The sequence below is a fragment of the Thermobia domestica genome, chromosome 11 (genome assembly GCF_964235325.1).
Source record: "Thermobia domestica chromosome 11, izTheDome1.hap1.1, whole genome shotgun sequence".
NCBI lineage: Eukaryota > Metazoa > Arthropoda > Insecta > Zygentoma > Lepismatidae > Thermobia > Thermobia domestica.
In genome coordinates, this window is record NC_137464.1 from 52,703,217 (window position 1) to 52,730,878 (window position 27,662).

Consider the following 27,662-nt stretch of genomic DNA (forward strand, 5'->3'; position numbering starts at 1 on the left):
AAATAATAACACTATTTTAAAATGTATAAAAGAGGCTCCAAAAATATCACATTCAATCACTATCGCCTAAGCCTAGCTCCACTAGCTTCAATTCAATTATGAAAAAATCGGTTTTCTATACTCTATATTTAATCATATAATTATCTGGTGCTGATGACCAAAGTTGAGATCATCAATTCCTTTTCCTAACAACAACATAGTGCAGTAAATTTAACCTATTCACCACAATACCAACTATAGTTAAGTTTGAATTTAGAGCATACTTAACTGTGGGATTTGTAGTTTTGCATATATTGAAGGATTGGTTTCTTTAGAGAATCTGCGAATTGGCTTGTTAACAATAACGCAGTCGAAGGAATATTGAAAGGGAGTTGTTCAGGGAAAACATTTAAATGTACCATCCTAGAATTCAAGGGATGGGATTGAGGTGAACTTTGAAAAAAAAAAAATATTCGAGATGGATGAACACAGTATTAGAATGTTAGAACTACCAATTGCAAAACAAAAATGCCACTTCCAATGTAAACAAAAATATGAATATACATAGGTTGAATGAAAGAAATGGCAACCCTGCACTCGTGTCAGAGCATCATGTCTCAGTACTACAAGAGTTTCATAACTGTTAAGAGAATGCGAGGTTATGAAGTGCGGCGAGTAATAATGGCTGTGTGTTATTCAGTCCAATCGGAAAACAACCATTAGGAAGAAATAGACGCACATGGAAGGACAATACTAAGACGAATTTCGCCGAAATAAAAATAGAAAGTTGAAACTAGATCCAGTTGCGTACGAAAAGAAGCCAATGAAAAGCTTTGTGAATGGGGTATTGAACCTTCGGGTTCTATAGGCCATAGAGTTAGTTTAGTTAGTTAGAAATTACATGATGTAAGAAAGTGTTTGAAACGTTTTGGAATAAAGATTAAAAATTAATGTGTAGGAAAAAATTGATATTGCAAGTTGCATGATACTAAAATTCTTAATAAAGAAATATTAGCTGGAAGAAAGAAGTTTTAACTGTTAAAGTAAGGAATTGACTGGACTGGGATTTACGCAGGTAACAACAGCATTACTCAGAAATCATACTGTAGGTAAAGCAAGAAGGTTGCTTTGGCTCATTACTTTCATTTAGGTTTAAGAGATTCTTTCTTGTTATAGGAAAGTTAGAGATACTTTGTATTTGCCAAATCAAGTTATGTATCGTTGATTCTGTGTTCGTAGCTACTAATATACCCACGAAATGCCACTATGAAGCTCAGCATCGATTTGCTTGGACATGGGTTGTTACAGAAAAAAACTTAAACTACATTGTCGACTTTTTTGTTCTGGAAGTGGTTTTGATGTTGTGTCTGCATTTGTGCTTTCCACGATGTTTTATTTTGAATGTTTCCTTTCTTTTGTTAAGTTTCGTATAACGCACCTTGTGTCCTTTAGGCTAAAAGAGACTTACAATTAATGAAAGAGAAATTATTTTACTTGTGCTCTCCAACTCAGAATCGAACCAGGACTATGACACAAGGAGTACACGTCTTAAGTGCATAATACACACAGTCATATTTTTAAAAGAACAGAACAGCCATCTCTTTTTAAAAGCCGTGTACTCTAAGACGCAGTTACAATTGAATGAATAGGATGTTGATTTTTTTTAGGACAATTAAGATCTTTATTTAAACTCAATGCATTTGAATTTATTATGTAGGTTATCATAACATAGACCCTTTTAAGTTCTGGCCTTTTTATTTTAGATAAATTATAGACATTTCGTCAAGTGGATACAGCATTATCCCTCAGGCTGGATGACCAAGATGTTTTGTAGAAGACAGTAGGAATTCCATTCCAGAACTACACGTGTATATTAATTATTGTAAAAATATGTTAGCATTTTTAGTTACTATTAGCTGAACCTGCGCTCTCTACCCAGTGCATCATTCATATATGAACATAAATCTCCTTGTTATTCCTCACATCTCTACATGTCCCTTTACAGACACAAGTGAATGACGTCTTGATAAAAATTGGCAAGAGATACCATAAAGGGGAGATTTTTTGATTACTTTTTCAACATTTCGCACCGTTTGCAACATTGAGCCTACTTCCGGTTGGAGTTTTTAATTCATATATGACCAGTGTTTTCTTTCTTCTTGCATGCAATATGTAATAAGCAAATACACACACAATTAATTATAATGTCAGTGATATATATGGTGTTCATTGTTCAAAACACTCCTAACAATTAAGATTAAACTTACCTCGTTAGAGTAGAGAAATGGTTATCCTTCGTTTTTTATCATTTGGCCATGTATGGAATCCGCATATACAATTATATTGTGTTGGAATGTATAATGCGTAGGATATGATTCTTTAGTTTTTTCTAATTTCAACACTTCCAGTGTACCCGTAAAAATGTAATGAGGAAATAATGGCCATGTTTTCTTTTTAAATATTCAATTAGAACTGGACAATCTACATAAAATTTGCAAACGATCAGTGACAACGTCATCTTTCTAGAGCCTGTAGTTTCCAAGATCTCATTGTCGAAAGGATTGGCCACAAACATATAAACGTCCACAAACGTAAAGTTTAAAAGAACTCCAAAGATGACAGCACAATCTATTTGCATTGCTTTTGGAAAAGGCTTATTAAAATACAAAGGCTTTGAACAATAATTTAAACAAATAAATTTTATAAAAAAGTCCTATTTAAATATATTTTTTAGAAGTACACATACTATATAAAATATTTGTCTTTGTTAAACGTGAAATCACAAATAACCGTAAATGAAATGTTTGAAATCCAAAGTTATACGTTGGATGGAGGTCAGGCGCTTTTGTTGCTATTGTAGCATTTTAATAGATAGATTGTCTTAAGCTTTGGTACTGTTGATCGAGCTTTTCCCCGTCAAGAAAAATATGTTTTCTGCAAGGCGTGCTTTAACCATTTAAAACAGCTTTTAGACTTAATTTCCACAACTATAATGTTGTAATAAATCTCTAAGAATGTAATTATGAAAGTAAAATTTTAAATACTAGTGCCACCGTTTAGATTATCGTTTCTTCAATTTTCTTTACCATCATAGTTGAATTCCCTTACTGATTAAATAATGAATCTAATTAATGCGAACAGAGCTACAGGCAGTAGTGCAGTCGTAAAACAATAACATCAGGGCGCTAAGCATGAAACAGAAACTACTACTACTGCCAATAATAATACTGATAATTATTACAAAATAAAACACAAATTAACATTGACATATGATCCTCTTGCTCAGTGACTTGAAATTGTTTTATTAATAACAATATTTAATTTGTTAATAATAATCATTTGGACTCATTGCATGATAAAACTTGATTAATTGTTTACCTGTTCATAAGCTGTTGATGTTGTCACTGACAAATTTCTTTGCAGATGAAAAATGGGAAAACGAGCTCCCTCGTGGATAAGCGGTTACCGTACACACCTTTGAGAGCAGGGTTCGATTCCTATCGGGAGCTCACGTGGTTTGGATTCCACGTTAAACTTTAGGTTCACGTCTCATGTAATCTGATGCTGAACGGGGAACTAAAATAAATCAAATTAATCAAAGAATTGGAAAAGAACTGTTACAAGTATAGGCGTACTAAAGCATATTTCGGAACAGGATCTTAAAACAGGAAAAAATATGTGTAAACAGAACAGGTCTTTTAACTAACTTATTAAATTAACTTACTAGCTTCACGGATCTACCTATATATCTAAAAATTTATTTCCCATTATTGTACAGAATACTTTAAAACAACTTTAGTGTATGAGAAATGATGTAAATGTAACATTGTGCAAAGAAATGTTTATTAGTATAATACAATTATTCCGAAACACTTGTCATCCTAAGAAGGTTAGGCTAGATTAGATTAAGCTAACCCTCCGTTGATAACATATACACAGGTGGATGGTAACATAGGGTTACTGATAACACCAACACCATAAGTGCATATTCTGTTAAAAAGAAGTACACTCATGTCCAAAATTATTGCCGCATGTCTATAAATATGTTGTTCTAGGAATATAATTTGATAAAGAATTCGCCCAGTATTTCTTAAAATGTTAGTATGTGTATAATCTGCAAAGACATGTATGTGGCAAATTTCATGTCAAAAGAGCAGTAAATAAGAACAATAAAACGAAAATAGAACATTCTTGTCCATTTAGCAACATTTTGTTTTGCTCATTATAATTTTCGTATTTATAATTCTTTTCCTGTGAAATTAACTACAAATATACATTTCCCGATTATACACATGGTATCAGTATTAAAAGTACACTGTAAAATCATTATCAAGTTATATTCTTACAAGAAGGGCAGTTATAGATATGTGACAATAATTTTGCACATTAGTGTACATGCACAATAACACGAACAGTTGTTCTTGTCTTTCTTTGTGGACCAAGTGTGTCAGGTTCTATCTTTTTACGATATTGTCTGAATGATTGCTTACTTCAGCCTCTGAATCTGATACCTGTATTTCCGCACTGACTCAATATACACTTCAATATTGTCCTGTTGATTTCTAGAAACGCCGTCAATCAGTGTTTCTTCCAGACCTGTTTTTAGGGGTACTGCCCCCCTGGAGCTCTGAGAGTGACCCTGGAGTAGATTAAAATAATACGTTTATAATATAATAATAAATAGAATAGTATCAGCAGTGCCCCTTGGAATATTATTTCTGAAAGAAACACTGCTCAGAATCTCCCACTCAGAAAAATAGGTTTTTCAAAGTCAAGATCGAATACGATCAAACTGCAATTATACATAAAGGTGTTTATGATTTTATTTAAAAAGTTTACGAATGCGAATGGTAACAGATAGTAGCCAGTCATCCCGACACTCTCAAAATTCACTAAAGAAATGTGATATGAACGAAGAACACTATGATACGATAATAAAAACTACTGTTTACATGAAGGCGCACAGATCTGAAAATAGTATTTCTAGTATTAAAGAACAGAATAATCCGATACGGAATACGCATCACACCTGTTACCGAATCTTCTCATGTTTACTTCTGTGAGACATAAACTTCCAGGGATTGGTGAAAAGCTCTGTAAAGCAATATAGTATGAAAAGCAATTAGCAAAACACTATTGGGTAGTGCACACTTTGTTCAGGTGGTGCAGGTATCAAATTGAAATTCAATAAATTCCTTGCTTTATGCAAACTTGGTGGATAATGTTAACTCTGTCCACATAAATCCTGAATTACACGGTCTCCGTGTATTACACGTACATCTAACGGTGTTGATATTTGTTCTCAATTTGTTTGAAGTAGCTTTCAGACATGATTGTGAGTTTGTCGTTAAATAAGAATGATTGAAGTGGAGTGGGAGTGAGAGTTGAAACAAATGACAAATTTCTATTTCATGTTGCCTGCAGGGAAAAAGAGAAAGGAGATTTAGCTAGTAAATGAGTGCATAGCGAAATTCCATACGATGTTGTTCTATAATATGTGACGGTAGTATCAAGCTAAACCAGCTGCTGAAACCCTATTCTCTTCTTCTTCTTTGCACTCTGTTCCTCTGGCTTTGGTGAGTTATAATCCGAAATGCACAAAATATTCATGTGAAATGGTTAGCTTCTTCAGTTCTAGAATGTGAGCGTTTCTGTTTGTGTCTAGGAAGCAATTTAGTTTCAAGCCTTGACTCCTTCCGGGACCAACCCCTTTTACCAGTGAAAAATGAACGCTTTCGTGGAAAATTCATAGACACTGCTGCAATTACTCTACAGACTCAAGTAAGGCCCTTTTACACGTTTCATAAATAACACACACTGGTTTCATTCATAGTTTATATTTTCCCTAATACTTAGTTTCAACTGTAATCAAGCAAATCAAATAAATGGAATTATTAACTTCCTTTCTTTAAAGTCAAGTAAATCAAAATAAATGATATTGTTCACTTTCTTTCTTCCTTGTCTTCCAAATCAAGTAAAATAATTGAAATTATATTTGAAACTTACTTTCTTTCTTTCTATTTTAACCATATCAGATCAAATTAGTTATATGATTTATCTTCTTTCTTTCTTTCTCAAATAAAGCAAATCAAACAATATTATTGACTCTTCCAGTTTTAACAATAGGTAATATTATCGATGATTTTCTTTCTATCTTTAGGTCATTCAAATCAAATAAATATTTTTTTATTTTCTCCCTAGCTTTAAATCATGAAAATCAAATAAATATTAATAATAACATTTTAAAATATGTCGTATATCTTTTCAAAATCAAGTAAAGGAAATAAATAATATTATTGACTTTCTTCCTTTCTTTTTTAAATCATCTCGACTATCTTTAATTTAAATTAAATCAAGTAAATCAAATATATAGTATTCGCTTTTTTCCTTTCTTTTTTAAATCAAGTAAATTAAATAATTTGTAGTGTCGACTATCTTCATTTTATATTAAATCAAGTAAACCAAATACAACAACTTCCTTTCTTTCTTAAATCAAACAAATCAAATAAATAGTATTATTGACTGTTTTTCATTTTTTTCATATCAAGTGAATTAAATATATATGTTATCGCTATCTTCTTCTCTTATATCAAGCAAATATCTTTTAAAATCAAGTAAATTAAATAAATTATATTATTGATAATCTTCCTTTCTTTTTCAAATCAAGCAAATTAAATAAATTGTGGTCGCATCTATCTTCCTTTCTTATATTAAATCAAAGTTAACCAAATACGACAAATAATATTGATTACCTTCCTTACCTTCTTATATCAAACAAGTCAAATAAATAGTATTATTGACATTTTCTATTTTTCATACCAAGTGAATTAAATAAATATGTTATTGCTATTTTATTCTCTTATATCGAACAAATCAACTTAATTACACTATTGACTTATTAATATGTTGTTTGCTTATCAGGCTTATACTTATAACGTTTTTTTTTTTTTTGAAAATAGTCAGAAGAGAGATAAGCAACTTTGAAATTGCATACTACTACATTTCACAGAGCACATCTTGTTATGATTGATTGTATATTAGAATAACTCCTCTAAAAACTTGATTCCTGTATAAACTTCTTATCTTATTTTTGTTTCAAGTGAATTAAAATTTTACCAGAAGAATTCATTGATTTCATGCCTAACTACGACTTCCTTGAATGAATTTGCAAATATTTAACTTAGGAAATTGTTATTCATACCCTAGTAAACTTAGATTCACGGTTAGTACCTCATTATTTATAAAATTATTCAATTTAACTAATAGTTCCATACACATGTATCACGATTTATAAATTCTTTAGAAAGACGGAAATTTTTAGCGAAATTTTCTAGAAAATTGTGCTTTCAAAAACATTCTGGTGCTCCAGTTTCCAATATCTTTACCAAAGTTACTCGAAATACACTACATATGCTAAGCTATATATTTTCATTGTAACATGGTTAGTGAGTATGAAGATAAAACGGTTGTAACGGACCGTTTCAGCCGATCCGTTTACAGAATAATGTTTCAGAATAATTTTGTAATGTGCACTTTTATTTCAAATTTCAAATGTCTACTGATTTATGTTTATTTTATTATTTGGTATTTGCCGAGATTATCTCAATCTGTACTTCTTTATTTTCATGTATTGTTTATTAATTATCTTATGTATAATGAAGCTCATATTCCATTTTTAGTAATATCTCTAGTAATAGGCTATGATATTCCCGATCTGTACCTAGAATACTGCACAATGCACTTTCTAGCAAATATAAATTATCTTTGAAAATTTTGTAACTAAGATGGAAAAATGGTAGCGTGATATACATTGTGTCGTCGTCGTTAAAAAGGGTAACGACAAATTATTCTGAAACTAATCTTGTTTAATATTTTGGCTTGGGGAATGTCCATGGAAATGATGAATCTGTAAAATATATTTATCTCGGAATCCTAAAATTGACATTAGCTGTTCAAAGCGGACCGGATGTGTTTTTCTTTTGATGTCATTGAACCAAGTAAGTTGTTCATAATATTTGTTGCACAAAATGAGTCCTGAAGATATCATGATCATCTTACGTTCTTTAACATTGGGTTTGAGCAAAAGTAATAATCACGATTGATTGATATTCTGTTTATTGGTCATAACACAAAATCTGACCTACAATTTTGTTTAGTAAAATGGAACTGGAATTTGACTATTACAAGCATATGTGCATTTGTATGTTCTTCGATATTTACTATAAATGTTTTTAATATATTGATATTATATTTAGTTACTACTTCGACAAATAATGGAAGTAGTTATTTCATCTAGCATTTTGAAGTTTTGTCAAATGTCCAATGAGCAAGTGAGTGTCAATAATTGCAGAGCTGAGATAATGTAGTTTACAACTCGAAATAAGATATGTAGTTGTAATTCATTATTAATTGCATTAATTTCCAGGTCTCATTGAACATTTTAAGGTTGTTATGTATCTACAACTAACTTAAGATAAATGGGCCATGAAGCTACTATTTACATCTGGAGATTTAAGTTGTCTTTTATTTGTATTTAGTATAACTTATCTATTTGTACGTTATATATCTGATTTACAGACTACATCCGATTATCCACTTCTTTCCGACGGCCACACCATCGTAGTTCCGAACCTGCAATCTCGATACAGTCCTGAATCTAAAGACAGTTTGTTGTCCAAACAGTAGATCAGGACAAAATAACTAAGCTAGTTACATCTTTCAGCCGGCTTCTACATGGGGAACAGAAGGGTGTTTCACATCACGGTTTTATTGAACCAAGAAAAACGGTGATCATAGCTATATTACTTGTGAAAAAAGTGAACGAGCGATCGTGAGAGAGTGAGAGAGGGTGAGTTTTCACACATAAACAGTAGCACGTACCTTCATAAGTAAAACCACTAACAGAAAGTACTTACAAAATAATTTGCCTAAGTACCCCATCGATAGTCATTAATAACCATTAACAAATATACTATCGAAACGTTACACTGTATATATCTTTCGTGTGAAAAGTATATACCTTGTTTACAGTTATACTAAGCTAACATTGTGTCTACAAGGTCAGAAAAGCACGGTTTAATGACCAAAAAAAAAAAAAAAAAAAAAAAATGAACTTCTATCTCGATTTTCAATACTGCTGAAAACTCTGACACCTAATTTGCTCTTCCTGATTGTTACATACACTTTCCAAAATGTAATGGATAATTTCTCATCATTTGCAGGTATACCGTGTGACTGAACATTTTTTGTAGGTAAATGTTACAGTGCATTCGCTTTCATTTCACATCTCGCTGGGTACGCTAATTCATTAAAGCTTTCATTTAGATTTCTCATTATGTTCGGATGTTAATTCCAATTGATTAACAAAAAGTTTTCCTAATCATTTTTGTGGTTTTTCGTTAAGTATGGTTATATAATTTTCACCTTGTAGGTTGAATATTAAAGTGATAAATGGTTTATATTTGTGACACATATGATCGCAGTTACATTCATAGTTGATATTTTATTAAAACGTAACTAATTTGATTTATGTTTTAAAATTACATTGACGCTATGTGTCCATTAAAAACGGTTTAATGCCTTTTTGATGACATTACTGTTGTTATAAGGTTATTATAATTGTACAATATAAGTGCTTTGGAATGTTTGAATGTTCTGATATTTAAATCTGAAACATATCATTAATACACAACATGATATCAAGTCATTGCAACGCTTGAAAATATTATTATTAGTCCTCCGAACAACAATGTGTATAGGAGCTACATCGTCGCTGTAATGGTTAGCATATGTGTCTTTAGTGTGGGAGACTCGAGTTCAATCCCCAATCGGAGCTCATGTGGTTTGGAAACAGAAACTAAATTCTAACCCAAGGAACTAATATACTATGGAAATTGGATGGAATATGAATGTATGGAAATTGTTTTAGAACTGGTATAATCTTCCAGCTTTCTGCTGGCAGTTTTCGGGAATAAAACGGTTAGATATAGTGAGGAACATTTTTTAATATGAAATCTACTTTGGATAATTTGTCTATATATCCTCCTTTACATATTATTGCAATGCGAAATCTTTATATATAGAAATGAAAGTGATTATGTTCGTGACTTCATAGCTCATGAACTATCCAACCGATCTCGATCAAATTTTCAATATGGATGTATGGATGAGGTTCGGGCATGGAATAGTTTTATTTCATTTTGACGGTACAATGTAGGGAAGGGAGGGAAAGATACATAAAAATAAATAAAACTTAGTATCTCGTGAACCACAAGACGGATCTCGATCGAATTTACAACAGAGATGAGGTTCGGACCTTGGGTGTTTTTTTTATCATTTTTTTGACTGTACAACTTAGGGGAGGATGACGAGGGAGACATTTAAAAATGATCAAAAATGAGTGATATTAGTGTCAAATTCATAGTTTTTGGAGCCGCAAAGATGAACAGTGACACTTTCAATGCTGTTTAAATCCAAATTCAGTTCCTTATGTCCAAAATGAAACGTATTCTCCCCTTACGAAGAATTTGCATTCTGCTACTTATAGAATAAAATAATATATTTGGTTTCAACTTTGAACACCATACAGCAAAACTGGTCAGGTAGTATGGAAAAAGTTTTTATTTTTTTTAAATATGGTTCCAGTATCCCAAGAATATATTCTCCTTTTCGTTTTACCACTTCTGATTTCAGTGTTGAATTTTCATAGATAGAAATAGAAGGAAAGAGGAGAGAAAGAGAGACAGAGAGAGAGAGAGAGAGAGAGAGAGAGAGAGAGAATAAGAGATGTCGAGAAATATAAACTTTTAAGGTAGATGTACGAAGAATATATTTCGTCTCCACCATTTAACGCTTCTAGTTTCATTATTGGATTTCCATTGAGACAAGTTAATAAGAGATAGCTATAAATATTCCTCTTAAGTAGGTTCAACGTTTCACGAGTAGATTTCACTTCCATCATTATTGAGACCTGAAGTTGCATGTAATTACCATTTTTGGTTTCAGTAGTGGATCTCCGGGTCTCCGAAGAGCAAAATTGGTAAAGAATATTGATATATAGTTTGTGATAAGGAGTCATGGAGTATATTACGTGACAGCAGCAATCAGTTGACGAAGATTGCTTTTAATGAGGTAAAGGGAGCTGGTAGAATTGAAACTTGGACATAAGTAATCATTTCCAGAGTGTAAGTTAGGTTGACCATGGACCTACAAAACAATGTGTTGTAGCAATCTCAGTGACAACATTTTGTATTAGTTTCTGTGGATCCATCTGTACAATGCGAATAAACTGATTACAGTTGGGTCAGTTTTAGACCACTTAAATTTATTTCATTCATACAAAACATTACGATCTGTTTCCTGATTAATATAGCTATGATCAACATTTACCTTATCTACACTTTCACTTGAATCAGTATTGTGATCCCACGATTATAGTTATCATCATCACAAATGATATCATCAGTATTACTTTCGAGAAGTGGTGAACAAATTTATTCTTTCTTCTTTCCTCTTGACAGTGAAAAATTTACAAAAGAAAATGTTCGTGATTGAAAAATGCAATCACATACTTTACAAAATATATTGGTCCTCAGGACACAATGTTAAAACACCGGCGTAGTAACTAGATTTTTGATTGCTATCAAAAAAAATCACATCTTGATTTCCTTAGTATGTATCTAAAGGGGGTATTTCCCCCTGATTTTTGAATACGTTTTTATATACGCTTTACAGAAACCATATCCACAGTCCTGAATGTCAGATGTATCTTTGAATAGATCAAAGGCGAGTATGAACCTGAACAGAATAGCTATTCCATTCTTCTCTACTGATAGTTTTATATTTAGAAAATACTGAGAATATGCCAACACTATGCATCTCGAGCACACGTAACCACATAGCGACAATATCTTGAGTACGCAAAAATGGATGAAGACATATAGAAGTCAAATTAATGTCTTCATAGACTTTCAGAACAACCGGTTCTTTGGTCAAAGCATATTCCTGGATAGAGCGATTGGTTAGTTGAAGATCAGAGTGCCTTTCCACCAGGCTCTGTGAGACATGGACATACAATACAAAATGGGGTTGAAATTACCGTAATGAGATCAAAAATCAAGGTTCTCGTACTGGGAATCGTTCCCGGGATGCTGTGCGTCAGAGTTACGTATAGTAGTCTTTGGCCCAGCGACGAAGGTTGGGGAGATAAACATTAATTAACCTAACCTATTGTTGCTGAATACTGATTAAACCACTGCAAAAGTGAAAAATGCCTCGTTTTAGTCTGGTTGAAGCTCTAACCTATCCATTGCAAAAAGTATACCTGAAGAAATGTCAGAAATGAAGTCATTCGAAGCGTGGTACTGAATACATTAGCTTCACTAAGTGCCAATGCCATCCAGATTTACCTTTACGCAGGTGATATATCTCATGAGGAATTTGCTAAAATAAGACGTTTATCCTTTATTTGCAGAGTAGGAGGAGCGGTAATATAATGGAGAATTATTTCTATAATGAAGCTTACTTTCGCTACTTAGTTTAACGAAATTAGTCTAACATTGAACTCTTCAACTTCGTTGGTGTTATTTTTCTTGTGTGCTTGTGAAGAAGTTATTTTAATAAACAAAGATAATCAAGTTGGTAGTGAGTAATTAAAACATATAAGTTATAGCAGTTTATATTTAGAGCTATGGAAGAGCTAGAAGTAAGATCTTAAGTGCATAATTACTCTATTTATTTGATACCAAATATGGATTCTAAGAGTTTCTCAGTCACGCACTGGCAATCAATAGAATATTTTAATATAAAAATAGAATAAACAAGAATCCTTTTACCATTATTACTCATTTTCTTTAAATCATAATCTTTTTTTTAATGTCTAATTTCCATGGCATGTTCCCTCTCCCTGATTAAACACTCAGAAAATTAAATTAAATTGAATTAAAATTAGAAAATTAATTAAACAATGTTTCAGTGACTAACATTTAGTTACTTTAATTACAAATATAAAAACAAACATACATATTCGCCCATGCACACCCCTCCACATAAAATATATATATATATATATATATATATATATATATATATATATATATATATATATATATATATATATATATATAAAAGTTTATGTTCCATCAGATGACAGTTCATTTATTGCATTATATTTATAGTTTCATTTTAAATTTGCATTAATTTCATTATATGTTTGGTATTTGTTAGTATATATATATATATATATATATATATATATATATATATATATATATATATATATATATATATATATAATACTTACACCTGTACAAATTATATTATCCTGTTAATGACGCGAATGCAATTTTCATTCCTAATATTCCTCTAAAAGTAATTATATTATGTTTTTGAATACCACAGCGAATGTGCAATCAACAAGTATTTATTTTACTCAAATAAACATAATGCATGGTTGTATTTTCCTCTTAAAATTATTAACTTGATTAAAAAGTACATAAGTAAACATTGCAACAAATGTCATGTAGATGAATTGTAAGCATATCTTTGGTACAACTGCTCTCAAATTTGATCTGTGATCAAACCTTGTAAGTACTATTATCTTCTGGGGCCTGTGTATAATGCGTAAGCTATATTGGAAACAATAATGGCTTGCGCCTTGTAAATTTTTTATTTTCAATTTATGGCCGTTAATAAAATGGATTTTAAATAATACTTATGTGTTCTTTCTGTTAAAAGTAAATCTATATACGAGGTCTATAGAGAAAATAATGAACTTTCTAAGTTCAAAATGTTAGTTAACTTTTGTGAAAGTTATTCATGCTTATTTTCTTCTAAATAGTTTCCTTCACCATTAAACTTTAGCTGGCATACCCCTAGGGACTCAATGCATATTTTATATCTCACCTTTCGATTCATAATTATCTTCTCCGAACTACGCTTTCATGTAAATTCCTCATTCTCAGCTTGCTTTCATACAGCATCAAGAGGGAGCCTGATCTTGCCAGTCTCTGTGGCGTTGTTAACACAGCATTCTCAAGACCAACATATATATTTTGTAAGTAGGTGATTTCATTCTTTAATCATAAACATTTTCTTTTATATTTTTTCACTGTCAAGGGCAATGAGGGAGGAATATATTTTCCCGGTGTTGCTAACATTGCGTCCTCAGGACCAAAATATTTTGTAAACTATCTGATCGCACTTTTCAATCATAAACATTTTATTTTATATTTTTTTTTCAATGTCAAGGACAATGAAGGAAGAATAAATTTGCCCAGTGTTGTTAACATTGCGTAATCAGGATCAATATATTTTCTAAAGTATGTGATTGCGTTTTTCAATCATAAACATTTTCTTTTGTAAATGTTTTTCACTGTCAAGGACAATGAAGGAAGAATAAATTTGCCCGGTGTTTTAACATTGTGTCCTCAGGACCAATATATTTTGTAAAGTATGTGATTGCATTTTTCAATCATAAAATTTTATTTTATATTTTTTTTTTCACTGTCAAGGACAATAAAGGAAAAATAAATTTGCCCGGTGTTGTTAACGTTGCGTCCTCCGGACCAAAAATTTTCTAAACTATCTGATTGCATTTTTGAATCATAAACATTTTCTTTTATATTTTTTTAATGTGAAGGACAATGAAGGAAGAATAAATTTGACAGGTGTTGTTAACATTTCTTAATCAGGACCAATATATTTTGTAAATTATGTGATTGCATTTTTCAATCATAAATATTTTCTTTTGTAAATTTTTTCACTGTCAAAGACAACAAAGCAAGAATAAATTTGAACAGTGTTTTTAACATTGTGTCCTGAGGACCAATATATTTTGTAAAGTATGTGATTGCATTTTTCAATCACGAACATTTTCTTTTGTAAATTTTTCACTGTCAAGAGGAAAGAAGAAAGAATAAATTTGTTCACCACTTCTCGAAAGTAATACTGATGATATCATTTGTGATGATGATAACTATAATCGTGGGATCACAATACTGATTCAAGTGAAAGTGTAGATGAGGTAAATGTTGATCATAGCTATATTAATCAGGAAACAGATCGTAATGTTTTGTATGAATGAAATAAATTTAAGTGGTCTAAAACTGACCCAACTGTAATCAGTTTATTCGCATTGTACAGATGGATCCACAGAAACTAATACAAAATGTTGTCACTGAGATTGCTACAACACATTGTTTTGTAGGTCCATGGTCAACCTAACTTACACTCTGGAAATGATTACTTATGTCCAAGTTTCAATTCTACCAGCTCCCTTTACCTCATTAAAAGCAGTCTTCGTCAACTGATTGCTGCTGTCACGTAATATACTCCATGACTCCTTATCACAAACTATATATCAATATTCTTTACCAATTTTGCTCTTCGGAGACCCGGAGATCCACTACTGAAACCAAAAATGGTAATTACATGCAACTTCAGGTCTCAATAATGATGGAAGTGAAATCTACTCGTGAAACGTTGAACCTACTTAAGAGGAATATTTATAGCTATCTCTTATTAACTTGTCTCAATGGAAATCCAATAATGAAACTAGAATCGTTAAATGGTGGAGACGAAATATATTCTTCGTACATCTACCTTAAAAGTTTATATTTCTCGACATCTCTTATTCTCTCTCTCTCTCTCTCTCTCTCTCTGTCTCTCTTTCTCTCCTCTTTCCTTCTATTTCTATCTATGAAAATTCAACACTGAAATCAGAAGTGGTAAAACGAAAAGGAGAATATATTCTTGGGATACTGAAACCATATTTTAAAAAAAACTTTTTCCATACTACCTGACCAGTTTTGCTGTATGGTGTTCAAAGTTGAAACCAAATATATTATTTTATTCTATAAGTAGCAGAATGCAAATTCTTCGTAAGGAGAGAATACGTTTCATCTTGGACATAAGGAACTGAATTTGGATTTAAACAGCATTGAAAGTGTCACTGTTCATCTTTGCGGCTCCAAAAACTATGAATTTGACACTAATATCACTCATTTTTGATCATTTTTAAATGTCTCCCTCGTCATCCTCCCCTAAGTTGTACAGTCAAAAAAAATGATTAAAAAAAACACCCAAGGTCCGAACCTCATCTCTGTTGTAAATTCGATCGAGATCCGTCTTGTGGTTCACGAGATACTAAGTTTTATTTATTTTTATGTATCTTTCCCTCCCTTCCCTACATTGTACCGTCAAAATGAAATAAAACTATTCCATGCCCGAACCTCATCCATACATCCATATTGAAAATTTGATCGAGATCGGTTGGATAGTTCATGAGCTATGAAGTCACGAACATAATCACTTTCATTTCTATATATAAAGATTTCGCATTGCAATAATATGTAAAGGAGGATATATAGACAAATTATCCAAAGTAGATTTCATATTAAAAAATGTTCCTCACTATATCTAACCGTTTTATTCCCGAAAACTGCCAGCAGAAAGCTGGAAGATTATACCAGTTCTAAAACAATTTCCATACATTCATATTCCATCCAATTTCCATAGTATATTAGTTCCTTGGGTTAGAAAGTAAGTGGTTCATGTAGAAAGTTATCATAATTTTAATATTTCACACTCCTTTGTATCATTTTGTAATTTTCCAAAATTTGCCAACAGAAATTATAATCAAGTCTTTAGCCAGAGCTATATCATCCAAATTTTCGTCTCTTCTGAAACAAACTTAAAAAAAATAAAACAGTAAAAGAAACAAGAGACGTATGCATGCGAACGTAAAGGGTTTTTCAGCTTTTAACCTCCCCTTAAACTTCATTTTATGAAAAAATAAAATAATAATAATTACCACATTAAGATCCAAATACAAAAATCCTGAATCATACGTAGTTGGAAACTTGAATATCCCTTGATCAAATTTTGCGTACACCACTGGAGATGAAATTATACCAGGTTCGGATCCAAGGGGGGCGATCGGGGTGATGTCTATATCGCCCCCCTAGAAGAGGAAACTTTCTTATTTTATATATATAAATAAAACCCATCCTAAAGTTTGGAGCCCTTAAAAGTAGCAGTATGACAACCCACCGTCCCCCCCATGAAGTCGGTCCTGGATCCGCCCCTGAATTATACTATTGGTAACTTTATGTTTAACAAAAACAAAATATTGGGTTGATGCATAAGTTCGTGCGGTATTCTTTTGAGTAAGCAACAAAACAGCGTGAAGCGATTGTTTACCGTTACTTCATTGTTTTACCATGGTTTGGAGTTTGTGTGTTGTGAAACACAAGTTATTTTGATTGCGAACGTTTTATTGTATGTATTTCAGACAAATTTATATGTAATGTCAAGTTGAGAAAAGTGATCATTTCCGTCACATTTTACTCTTCGAGTTTAACCGAGAATCCAGTGCAACAGAAGCTGCGAGAACAATTTGTGCAGTGTACGGGAATGAATAAATTGCAGAAAGAACAGCACAGAAAAGCTTCTCTTGACTAATGGCTAACAGATTTCTTCCACTCAAAACCAAAACAGTTCTACAGGCGAGGCATTGAACTGCTACCTGAACGTTGGCAGAAAGTCATAGATAGTGGAGGTGAATACATCACTGAGTGATTATGAGTTAATGTGAATGACAGTAAAATCTATGCAATGTATTGTTACACTCATAGAATATGTTAATGTAATGTCTATATTGTATCTGTATTTGAATTAACATAACAGCAGAATAAAAATCAAATATAAAACATAAGACCCGCAAGAGCTTATGCATCGACCCAATAGATCAATTTTTATACTACAATCTGAGATTTAGTGATAGTCTTCACTAAAACATATCTGTGTACGTGCACACTCGTTATCCGTCAGTATCGTCAGATAACAAGAAACATAAAAGTACTAGTGTGATATGTGATCTTAAAAGAAACATTAAAACGAGTTCCAATAAAAATGTTCCCAAAGTCTGTTGTTCATATATGACCCCCTTGTACAACAAGAGTTAACAAACCAATGGCTTCTTCGTTGTAAACCCAAAGAATTTCCATACTGTGCAAAACGAACATTATCATGGGTATTCTACCATTACTAACATATTGCTTGCCTCAAACTGAGATGCTTATATGAATCACAATCCATATATTGTCTTTTCGTCTTTATTTTGAAATTTTGTTTTACCATTTCTAGATATCGAATCAAATACTGTATTTGTTATATATATTGCAAGGTTCTACACGTGCTCCCAACACTATGTGCTGGTTGTAAACAGACTTCAGACTACAACCACGAAAACGACGCAGACAACCATCGACGAATGACGAAGATTCAAGTAGTCAGCAACATTCCTGAATAAAAGGAGCCAGAACACCGCAGAAAGCATCAATCTCCAACGCCTGGTCTCTGGGTTCTTCGCTCCCTTTCTAGAATGCCTCGTCTCTGAAAGATACCTACCTGTACCTTGGGCGCATAAGCCTAGGTTCATGTCGTCCTAGGAAGTTTGTCATTGGAATGCTACAAATTCACCAACAAGCAATCAAGATATCTAGACGAACTTATATTTTATCTGTCATATTTATTACTACTGTATATAACAAATTTTTATAAGGAAAGGTGATTGGGAAAGTCCAAATTTCCATGTGCCACTTTTTAGATCTAAACTTTTATAATATTTACCCTTATTATAGCTTTTGTATACAATTGACAAATGTCTTATCCAACCAGCTTTTATATTCCAATACTTAGGCCATAACAATAAATGCGATGGGAGGCCGGCTAACGAAATCTCAAATCTTTATGAATCTCTATTCTATTCAGTCTAAATCTAAAAATAAGGAAAGAAAAGGGTCTGAATTCCAATCTTCTTCTCTGAATACAACCTCGTAACATGATACATGTTTCATCTGAAATAAATGAGCAGTTAGGATTACTATCTAACTTATATTATTATTTTTACCTTTTGTGTATTTCCCTTATTCAGTTTCAAGTTTTTCTATTGAAATATTATAAAGCAAACAAACATTGGTTAATAAAATTAGTAATTAGTAAAATAAAATTAATAAAATAATTAGTAAAAAAATCGTATCTTATTACTTACTCTTAATTAGAACTTTAATTAATATGCTTTGCAAATGAAACCAAAGGCAGATGATTAGTGTAAACCCTATTGTTGTTTATTTCTTTCAGTTTTATAAATTGAAAAATAAGCTATAACATCCTTAAGTCCTCAGGCAAAAGCTTTTTTTTTTCAAATCTTTGTATAAAGTAGTCTCAAAGAGAAATTGTAACAAAAACTGGCTTTATTAAAGAGTATAAAACAAGCATTATTACGTACATATATCTATCATTAATAATCTTTTCTAATGTTTGTTCAAAATGAAAAAAAAAATCAAGAAAGTAAAATTTACTTTGATATCGTTATATTTCTGATATATTATATGGAATATTAGAAATGTTATAATTAGTTTTTCAACTCTGAAACTGAAGGGATTGGTTTTATTTTATGTTGTATTAGATTTTGATTGATTGATTACTGGGTATTTAATAAGGACATCAGTAGTGAGGCTATTTGTCTCTGTCATGAAATACGCAGAAATAAAATTTGTAAACTCTTCTTTCTGCGTACGATTTCATGGAAGCCAATGTCAAGGAAATAAATAAATGTGTGAATAGATTAGTATTTTCAAAGTTTTGGGTTTCAAATGTAATCATAATTAACACTATTATCATCATAATCATATTTGTTGTATTAATCAATATCAACATTATCATTGTCATTTTGTTGTTACCATATTATCATCATCACCAACATTAAAGTCATTATATTATTATCTTTATTGCCATAATTGAAATAATCATTATCTTTATTGTATTTATTCTCGATATCCGTGCTTGGGAGAGGAATGCGTTCACAGTATATTTTCTCTAGTGACGAATGATGTTTATGCCACGTTTCATGGATATACATCCAGTGTTACAGAAACCAGATGAAACATCATATTTACAGTTCGTTGGCAACACTGAACAAATGGGTGCGTTTTTGTGCAAAGTTATATTATTAAACCTTTGCCCGTGTCACATTTTAGCAATGAGCCAAAAAGAATCATGATAGGCTCAGACGCTTATGCGTGATGCATCGTAACATTCATTTTTACTTCTGTCGAATATGCCATACATAGCGTCATAAACACCAAGAAAGATGCCCCTTATAGGGTCAGGTTAGGAGATTTGCCTGTGATTTGAAAACGGTTTCGTACTTTTCATGGCAAGAACTTTTAAACGATATATAGGTTTCCCCATGGTATTTGGTCCCGGTATGGAATCATCCCTAGTAAGGAGAAAATCTTTCTATGAGACAGATTTTAACTTTTCTTTACGGATTTTCGAAAATAGTTTAATATATCTCACCAATGATTTTTTTAAAATAGTAATTGTTTGGTATATTGATAACGACATGCCTGTAGCATCTAGCAAATAAGAGAGAAACTATGTCTTGCTATGGAATCATAGTTAACTTTATACTAATCTTTCAGATGCAAACAATACAGAGCTAACCATAGCACATCAGAGCCAGTTTAGCTAAAAGCGCAGCTAAACCACAGTGCTTGAAAACATTATAACTAAAAGAAACGAGAGAACTGCAAGAAAATCAAAGTACTCAATCTTTTCCAAGACCATCTCACATTTCCTGGAACCAGCTAGTGGCAGCTTGGTCTATATGTTTATGCAATATTCCATCTGTAAGTGTTATCTCTGGGCTTATGGGATGGTGGGCCTCATAAGGGCCGGCATCTTGCTGGTTTTGTGTGTGGCAACGCAGCCTCAAGTCGAACATCTGGTCTTCCAGAATGTCTCTTCTCAGGTAGTTCTTTAAGTTTTCTTTCATTAGTGCGAGTGCTTGAGCTTGCATTCTCTCTCGCTGAGCTGTGGAGAAACTTGGGCTACTTTGGAAGGAACCAGGTCCCTCATCTTCCTCGCTGCTCTGTTCCTCAACTCTGTCCCTCCTCCTGTTTGGCCTCCGGGATGGCGGTGGTTTGTGATTGCCCCTTGATCTTGGCATGTTTTTCTATGTGGCTCTAAAAAGGACCGAAAAATCTGATTTTGGTATGGCTCTAACAGGGACCAGATTTTCTAAGTGAGATGTTTGTGTATCTCTATGCTATCTAAAAGGGATAGTACTGAGTTCCTCTCAGCCGACTGTCGGCAAAGAATGTTCAACCTATACGGCCAGTGCGAATCTTGGTCCACGATAGGGGGTCTAGCAGACAGCAAAACAATGCCTATTCCTTCTAAATAGCGGTGTGTGTGTAGTAGAATGTTGTCAGTAGTTTTTATTTCGAAACCTTAAAAATGATTGGCTATTTTTGTTTCTCTGTTGCACAGCTCCTTCAGTTAGCATCCTTAGGTTTCCGGAGTGTTAACTAAAGATCATCTTTATCTTGTTTCTGAAGCTCTGCAGGAAAACTTGTATTCGGCTCTATATTCCTGCGTCTATCTCTGCCACTACTGCAACTCAGTTTCTCTATGTCAGTAATTCCTCTATTGCTGTATTATCAACCATTAACACCTTTTATAGGTTTTATGACGAGTACAGAAGAACCCAAGTATTTTTGAGATATTGTCCGGTGACGAATGGCAATATGGTGGGTTAGCTTCAACTTTACGTAAAGATTCGTTGCTGCTGATAAAGTTTTAACTTTTAGCGTAATATTATGGCGTTTCTGGTTGACTTGACCTTTCTGTATCTTGTGGGTCTTCTTTTTATCTATTTGTTCTGTATTATTATTTTGCGTGTCTCTTGTATTTAATTGTTCTGACAGAAGTAACCTTACTCACAAGATCTTAATACAAACTCAAGGTATCATTTTTTCTTTACTTCTTCTCTTTTTAACAAATAATACTCTTTCATATTTTTCTTCACTAAGCAACTTGTATAAAGTAGGCTGAGAATTTTTAATCAAACGCAAATAAATGGTTCTTCTGCAGCAGCTTTCATTTCTCGATACCAAGTTGCGCTTAGGTATTGTTAACTACTAAACAGTACCGTATTTAAACCTCGAGAGTTCTGACATCAACATTATTTTAGTGCAAGCAAATTCATTTGAAATTGACAAATAATTGTCACATACAATTTCTGCTTGTAATCTGTGACTTGATTGTAGTCTTGAGAAGATTGCTAAGATGTTAATTTTAAGTTTTAAGCAAAGACCATTTCTGAGTATCAATATCTTGTTTACACTAAATTGTGTGGGAAGGCAACAATATAAGCAAATCATTCCTTCCCATTGCCAACAATATAGTAGGCAAGAAGCATGATGAACCAAAAATTTGTCACTTACACGCTTCAGTTCTTTTTTTCTTTTTTTTTGTGATTATGAATGATGGTGTGCGGATACAGTTGCTAGTGAATAAAATATAATTTTCCAACAGGATGACTTTTAAATTAGTTCAACAAGTAATCATCATCCTAACAGTGACGATGATTCAGAAGATATTTTTTAATACATCGGTAGCCATGGATCATCCCCCAAGTTTCACAGAAGACACAACACGCAAACAAAGAAACTCAGTCACTCTAATCTTCATCATGTCTCTGAGAAGAGGATAAAGACTTCCCATATTTTCAATAGATTTCAGAAAGGATAATTGGTGGTTAACAAAAAGCTCACAAGGGGACATTTTATATTGATAGTAGCATTGCCCAATCAAACCATGCGCAATCGATAGAGGAGTGAAGAAAAGTGAGAAATCCAAAGTTTTACGGTCCGACACCCAGAAACACAGAAGATACAGAGGAAACAAGGATTTAAAATCATGTGAAGATAACAATGCAAAAGATGCACTGACACAGAAAGAACTTCAAAATGATTAAAGTAATCAAAATGACATTTACACAACAGTATAGCAAGCAAACATTGTACCCACAGACATGCTCAATAACAACATATGCAATGCAGTGCTGCCAACTGAGAACAAAACGAATTTTCTTAAATGGCACGGAACACAAAGCATAGCATCTAGAAAATCTAATTGTCAGTATAACCATACCTGTGAAGTCGTGATATAGTGTGTTGCCAACGTTTGAAGATAAGTCTATATGAATCTCGGATGTAGAAGAGTACAAACAGTACACGATTCAAACTAGTTGAAATCAAAATCTGAGAACACAAACAAGAATATAACCTCTGAAGTACAAAAATAACGGACGAAGCATAGTGTTTTGGTTCACAAATTCCAAGTTCATAAAGTAAGTTTCCTAATTGTTTTTACGTATGCTATAATTTGATTTTGTACGAAAGAGGAACATATGCTGTTGATGCGTTATGTATCATAAGTGATACAAAGTATTTTTACATTTTAGCAAGAAAAATTACTTCAGGGCATTTTTCTAGTCGGATATTAGTTAAAAGTATCTTATCATATGCTTCTACATTATTTCGTTTAAATACAAAAAAAAAAAAAATTATGCACTGTACGGTTAAAGAATTTTATACTGTTTATAGTGATATTGTATCATACTGCTTATAACAGGATATTTTGTAATAAAACTAGTCGTACGAGAAAAGATTCCTATGCGTGATTACACTACTTTCTATCTGTTGAGCAAAACTTTACAATGTATAACTCTTCATGAAGATCCACTTTGCAAAATAAATTACTATACAACTATATAGAATTTATTTTCAATCTAATAACATCATAGATTCACTAGTTTATTTTTAACAGTATCACACTTACACACACATGTACACACAAACACACACACACACACACAAACAAACGAAAGAAAATTTGTGGCCTTGCGTAATACCTAAAGCTCTGGCCTTCGGTGCGAGGTACTATCCCGGGTTCGATTCCGGGTGGGGCCACTCGGTTTAAAAAATGTACAACCCTTTTTTCAGGCATGCCACCTTGAATAAGATTTTCCTGGGTTTCCTCATTCACAACAGGCAAATGCCGGGATAGTACCTAACTTATAGGTCCCAGGGCGCCACCTTCCTTCCCCAATCCTTTCTTCCTTCCCATTCCCCGGATAGTGTTCTCGCCGAGAGACGTCATCCCTCAAGACATGACGTTCTAAATGGCCCAAGATGCCGAAAGCCCAGAAATTTAAAGTCATAAATCCTACAAAAGAAAGTTTTATTACTTATTTTCCATGTTGCCGTCAGCATTATATTATAACAACACTGGCAAGAAGAAGACTTGTACAGAGCTCTTCTCTCTTTGAAGAAGGTTCGATTCGATTCCAGGAAATGTGAGATGGTCTTGGAAAAGATTGAGTACTTTGATTTTCTTGCAGTTCTCTCGTTTCTTTTAGTTATAATGTTTTCAAGCACTGTGGTTTAGCTGCGCTTTTAGCTAAACTGGCTCTGATGTGCTATGGTTAGCTCTGTATTGTTTGCATCTGAAAGATTAGTATAAAGTTAACTATGATTCCATAGCAAGACATAGTTTCTCTCTTATTTGCTAGATGCTACAGGCATGTCGTTATCAATATACCAAACAATTACTATTTTAAAAAAATCATTGGTGAGATATATTAAACTATTTTCGAAAATCCGTAAAGAAAAGTTAAAATCTGTCTCATAGAAAGATTTTCTCCTTACTAGGGATGATTCCATACCGGGACCAAATACCATGGGGAAACCTATATATCGTTTAAAAGTTCTTGCCATGAAAAGTACGAAACCGTTTTCAAATCACAGGCAAATCTCCTAACCTGACCCTATAAGGGGCCTCTTTCTTGGTGTTTATGACGCTATGTATGGCATATTCGACAGAAGTAAAAATGAATGTTACGATGCATCACGCATAAGCGTCTGAGCCTATCATGATTCTTTTTGGCTCATTGCTAAAATGTGACACGGGCAAAGGTTTAATAATATAACTTTGCACAAAAACGCACCCATTTGTTCAGTGTTGCCAACGAACTGTAAATATGATGTTTCATCTGGTTTCTGTAACACTGGATGTATATCCATGAAACGTGGCATAAACATCATTCGTCACTAGAGAAAATATACTGTGAACGCATTCCTCTCCCAAGCACGGATATCGAGAATAAATACAATAAAGATAATGATTATTTCAATTATGGCAATAATGATAATAATATAATGACTTTAATGTTGGTGATGATGATAATATGGTAACAACAAAATGACAATGATAATGTTGATATTGATTAATACAACAAATATGATTATGATGACAATAGTGTTAATTATGATTACATTTGAAACCCAAAACTTTGAAAATACTAAACTATTCACACATTTATTTATTTCCTTGACATTGGCTTCCATGAAATCGTACGCAGAAAGAAGATTTTACAAATTTTATTTCTGCGTATTTCATGACAGAGACAAATAGCCTCACTACTGATGTCCTTATTAAATACCCAGTAATCAATCAATCAAAATCTAATACAACATAAAATAAAACCAATCCCTTCAGTTTCAGAGTTGAAAAACTAATTATAACATTTCTAATATTCCATATAATATATCAGAAATATAACGATATCAAAGTAAATTTTACTTTCTTGATTTTTTTTTTCATTTTGAACAAACATTAGAAAAGATTATTAATGATAGATATATGTACGTAATAATGCTTGTTTTATACTCTTTAATAAAGCCAGTTTTTGTTACAATTTCTCTTTGAGACTACTTTATACAAAGATTTGAAAAAAAAAAAAGCTTTTGCCTGAGGACTTAAGGATGTTATAGCTTATTTTTCAATTTATAAAACTGAAAGAAATAAACAACAATAGGGTTTACACTAATCATCTGCCTTTGGTTTCATTTGCAAAGCATATTAATTAAAGTTCTAATTAAGAGTAAGTAATAAGATACGATTTTTTTACTAATTATTTTATTAATTTTATTTTACTAATTACTAATTTTATTAACCAATGTTTGTTTGCTTTATAATATTTCAATAGAAAAACTTGAAACTGAATAAGGGAAATACACAAAAGGTAAAAATAATAATATAAGTTAGATAGTAATCCTAACTGCTCATTTATTTCAGATGAAACATGTATCATGTTACGAGGTTGTATTCAGAGAAGAAGATTGGAATTCAGACCCTTTTCTTTCCTTATTTTTAGATTTAGACTGAATAGAATAGAGATTCATAAAGATTTGAGATTTCGTTAGCCGGCCTCCCATCGCATTTATTGTTATGGCCTAAGTATTGGAATATAAAAGCTGGTTGGATAAGACATTTGTCAATTGTATACAAAAGCTATAATAAGGGTAAATATTATAAAAGTTTAGATCTAAAAAGTGGCACATGGAAATTTGGACTTTCCCAATCACCTTTCCTTATAAAAATTTGTTATATACAGTAGTAATAAATATGACAGATAAAATATAAGTTCGTCTAGATATCTTGATTGCTTGTTGGTGAATTTGTAGCATTCCAATGACAAACTTCCTAGGACGACATGAACCTAGGCTTATGCGCCCAAGGTACAGGTAGGTATCTTTCAGAGACGAGGCATTCTAGAAAGGGAGCGAAGAACCCAGAGACCAGGCGTTGGAGATTGATGCTTTCTGCGGTGTTCTGGCTCCTTTTATTCAGGAATGTTGCTGACTACTTGAATCTTCGTCATTCGTCGATGGTTGTCTGCGTCGTTTTCGTGGTTGTAGTCTGAAGTCTGTTTACAACCAGCACATAGTGTTGGGAGCACGTGTAGAACCTTGCAATATATATAACAAATACAGTATTTGATTCGATATCTAGAAATGGTAAAACAAAATTTCAAAATAAAGACGAAAAGACAATATATGGATTGTGATTCATATAAGCATCTCAGTTTGAGGCAAGCAATATGTTAGTAATGGTAGAATACCCATGATAATGTTCGTTTTGCACAGTATGGAAATTCTTTGGGTTTACAACGAAGAAGCCATTGGTTTGTTAACTCTTGTTGTACAAGGGGGTCATATATGAACAACAGACTTTGGGAACATTTTTATTGGAACTCGTTTTAATGTTTCTTTTAAGATCACATATCACACTAGTACTTTTATGTTTCTTGTTATCTGACGATACTGACGGATAACGAGTGTGCACGTACACAGATATGTTTTAGTGAAGACTATCACTAAATCTCAGATTGTAGTATAAAAATTGATCTATTGGGTCGATGCATAAGCTCTTGCGGGTCTTATGTTTTATATTTGATTTTTATTCTGCTGTTATGTTAATTCAAATACAGATACAATATAGACATTACATTAACATATTCTATGAGTGTAACAATACATTGCATAGATTTTACTGTCATTCACATTAACTCATAATCACTCAGTGATGTATTCACCTCCACTATCTATGACTTTCTGCCAACGTTCAGGTAGCAGTTCAATGCCTCGCCTGTAGAACTGTTTTGGTTTTGAGTGGAAGAAATCTGTTAGCCATTAGTCAAGAGAAGCTTTTCTGTGCTGTTCTTTCTGCAATTTATTCATTCCCGTACACTGCACAAATTGTTCTCGCAGCTTCTGTTGCACTGGATTCTCGGTTAAACTCGAAGAGTAAAATGTGACGGAAATGATCACTTTTCTCAACTTGACATTACATATAAATTTGTCTGAAATACATACAATAAAACGTTCGCAATCAAAATAACTTGTGTTTCACAACACACAAACTCCAAACCATGGTAAAACAATGAAGTAACGGTAAACAATCGCTTCACGCTGTTTTGTTGCTTACTC